Below are 4411 nucleotides of genomic sequence, written 5' to 3' on the forward strand. Positions count from 1 at the left end.
CAATTTCAATTTTCCATATACATTTCTGTATCTCATTTATTTTTGAGCCAAATTATGTGGCAATAGCAAAACTAGACTAATGGAACAGTCATTATCTAGTCTACTTTAGAAGGTACAGCATTTATTAGATACATTTTCTACAAACAAATCAGGCCAAAATAGTTTAGAATCCTCTTTTGCTTTAAGATAAACAGCACTATAGGTAAGTACATGGAGAGATGTGATAAATTGTGTGTGTGTGTGTGTGTGTGTGTGTGTGTGTGTGTGTGTCTTTGAAAGCCAGAAACTTAATATTTGTGATAGAAAGATTTCCACAAAAAGATTGACAAATTACAAAAACAGAAGCATTTAGAAACAATGGTTTAATTATTTGGAAATATTTTTTCTATTTATTGTTTATGAGGATTAACTCATTCCTTGACAATGCTTTATAAATGTGGGATTATAATAGCCTGCTATGGAATGAACTCCAGGGCATTATACGATAGCTTTCCAAAAGCATTTTTAAAGATTTACTAAATAGTTTGACAATTTTCCTTTAATGTATTTTAATTAACCATAGAAAATTTCTGCAAAATCTGTATTCCATTTATATTCTATTCAATCAACTAAGTATTCTACATAAATGAATTAAAATAACCAATCATTTGAATTTTGTCATTAGAAGTGAATATGTAATAATAATTGTATTTTTTAAAGAGTATGTCTTTTGTAAAGTGTCTGTTCATATCCTTTGCCCACTTTTGAATGGGCTTGTTAAGGCCAACAAACATATGTAAAAATGCTCATCAACACTGGTCATCAGAGAAATGCAAATCAAAACTACATTGAGATACCATCTAATGCCAGTTAGAATGGCGATCATTAAAAAATCTAGAGACAGCAGACACTGGAGAGGATGTGGAGAAATAGGAACACTTTTACACTGTTGGTGGGAGTGTAAATTAGTTCAACCATTGTGGAAGACAGTGTGGCAATTCCTCAAGGACCTAGAAATAGAAATTCCATTTGACCCAGCAATCCCATTACTGGGTATATATCCAAAGGATTATAAATCGTTCTACTATAAGGACATATGCACACGAATGTTCATTGCAGCACTGTTTACAATAGCAAATACCTGGAACCAACCCAAATGCCCATCAATGATAGGCTGGACAGGGAAAATGTGACACATATACACCATGGAATATTATGCAGCCATCAAAAAGATGAGTTTGTGTCCTTTGTAGGGACATGGATGAACCTGGAAACCATCATTCTCAGCAAACTGACAGAAGAGCAGAAGATCAAACACCGCATGTTCTCATTCATAGGCGGGTGTTGAACAACAAGAACACATGGACACAGGGAGGGGAGCACTACACACTGGGGTCAGTTGGGGGGAAATAGGGAAGGGAGGGTGGGGGGTGGGGAGTTGGGGAGAGATAGCAAGGGGACAGATGCCAGATGTAGGCGATTGGGAGGAAGGCAGCAAATCACACTGTGACGTGTGTACCTATGCAACAATCTTGCATGTTCTTCATATGTACCCCAAAACCTAAAATGCAATAAAATAAATGGAAAAAAAAGAGTATATTATTTCTTAGGAGATTTTTAAATATTATTTAGCATATCACACATTTTATCTTTTTGGCTTGCAGTATATCCACTTTCATTAAGACTAATTTTTAACTTCTTGTGTATTGTATTTTAAGAAGCATGCAGATTTCAGTCCACTGAACATTATAGAAGAAATAACTCTCTGACTGAAAGATTGTAATAAATTGAGCATCCATTTATATTCAACTTAAATATACATGAGTTAATATACATAGTCTACGTGGATGAGTGTGTTTATGAAACACCTTCTAACTTCTTATTTATACTATCTATAAACGTTCTATTTGAAGTTGGTGATGGAACTGTCCATAGCAGCTAGAATATGGAATACTCACTGGGTTGGGTTAGTGTGGAGAAATGAAATGATTAACATAAAAATTATTCAACAGTAAAATACAGTGCCATTAATAGATAAAGGACAGAAATAGGATATTATTATCTCATGAGTTCTTATTATATATCAAGCTTTGTACTAAGCACAAAGACAGTGTTATCTCCTTTCAAAAAAAGTGAGGCAAATACTACTCTTACAGTATTTTGCTGTTGAAGAAATGGATGAACAATGTGTTGTCATGCTTAGTAGCAAATCAACTTCATTATGACTTCCAGATTGCATGCTCCACAGTAGCATACTGTGAGCACCAAGAGTTGGATGCACAGGACCCTGCATTGAGGGTGGAGTTTGCACTTTTAAGGCAAGGAAAAAAGCGGTATTATTGCATCACATGGGTTCCTACATTATTCTTTTTTTTTTTTTGACATAAACAAGTGAGAAAACAGAATTAAGCAGGGGACTTGTTAACAAGTACAGAATAAATGTTTCACTAGAGAGGTAGAAATGGAGCGGGAGTAACTAAATGGTTTACTTGAGACAGCAGCATCAGTTGTGAAGAGCTTTATAAACTCCTACTGCTTACTAAGAATGGAATTATTTGCCTGATGTAGGCAAGAGTAATGTGGTTTCACATGCAGGAAAAAGTATATCTTTAAAGCAGCAGCTTGCTTTAAAGTTAAGGTGAGAAGCCAATGTGATAATACAAATTAGAATAATTAGTTATCAAAAGGTGTTTTATCTTTATTTCTGAAGTTAATGTTGTTATAGTTATCAGTAGTCTATAACTCACCTTTCTTAGTTTCTTTATGATAATTCTTTAGATGGTGGTTTTGCCATGATGCTGTGCTTTACAAGTCTTATTTTTTAATGTCTGGTAAATGCTGATCTATTGTTTTCTAAATCATCAGACACAGCCTGCATATTATATTTTAATTCTCAAACTCTGCAGGTAGCAATTGTTGTTGTTCTGTTACACTTGAGTTTCTGTAGAGCAGTCATAACATAATCAACAGTTTCCTCAGTGTTATTTAAGAGGACACAGAATGTGTGGGTGCTGCCAAGGAATAATAGATATTTGAAGTACAAAAAATTAAAAAGAATTTTAAAAATTGTTCTTTAACAGAAATTCCAATATCTTATACAGTAAAGAGAATAAATAAAGCATACATTGCAAAATGGTGTGCGTGGGAAGAAGTGGTTATTAACTGATGAAATATTTTTCAGGATGGCCTGGGTTAAGCTGCAGTCAAAAACAGCCTCAACATTTCAGTGGCTTATGGTACATCTCAATCTAGATAATTATACAATATTTACAGAAATCCCCCTCTTTATATCTCTATAGAACATGCTATACTGAGTTTACTCTGTGGAGGGTGAGAAAAATGAATCCTAGATTTCACAAGATCTCAAAAGGAGATCCAAAAGGAGAGATACAGAAAAGTTCTTGGTCATTCATTCCTAAGAAAGACTCTCCTTGGCTCTACATCAGTCACATATTTCTGGTCCAATTGCCAGGGGATAAAGAAGTCATAATTTGTTAGCCAAAGTTCATACCTCTCTGTGATGGTTACTTTTGTGTGTCAACTAGGCTGAACTATGATGCCCAGATATTTGGTTAAATATACCTCTGGATGTTTCTGTGAGGGTGTTTATTTAGATAAGACTTAACATTTAATTTTTTTAGATCCACATGTAAGTACTATGATTTAGTATTTTGCTTTCTGTGGCTTTATATGTCCTTTATATGCTGTTTACTTAGTACAATTTTCCTCAGGCTCATCCATGTTGTGATATTTGACAAGATCTTCTTTAATAGGGCTAAGTATTTCACTGTATATACATATATATATATATATATATATGCCACAGCTTCTTTATTCATTTGTCCATCGACGGACACTTAGTTTGCTTCCATGTATTGGCTATTGCAAATAATTTTGAAATGAACATGACAGTGTAATTAACTTTAGGTAGTGGTGATTTAATTTAGGTATATTCTTAGAAGACAGGTTGTTGGGTCATATGGTACTTCTATTTTAAATTTCTTTAGAAACTCCCATACGATTGTCCATAATGGCTGTACCAATCTATATTTCCACTATCAGTGTAAAAGAGTTTCCTTTTCTCCACCATCCTCACCAACATTTATTATTTTTGGCTTTAATTATAGCCATCCTAATGGGTATGATGTGGTGTCTCATGGTGATTTCAATTTGAATTTCTGTGATGATTAATGATGCTGAGCACCTTTTTATATACCTGTTGTGCATGTTTATGTCTTCTCTGGTTACAAAAAACCACTACTCAGGTTTTTTGTCCATTTTTAAAATCAGGTCATTTGTTTTTCCTCTATTGACTTATATGAGTTCTTTATAAATTTTGGATTTTAACTCCAAAATACGTGATTCGCAAACATCTTTTTCCCAAACTGTAGGCTGTCATTTCATTTTTTAAATTAATTTAATTTGATTTAAT

This window comes from Cebus imitator, unplaced genomic scaffold (genome assembly GCF_001604975.1).
Source record: "Cebus imitator isolate Cc_AM_T3 unplaced genomic scaffold, Cebus_imitator-1.0 Scaffold3, whole genome shotgun sequence".
In the NCBI taxonomy this organism is placed as follows: domain Eukaryota; kingdom Metazoa; phylum Chordata; class Mammalia; order Primates; family Cebidae; genus Cebus; species Cebus imitator.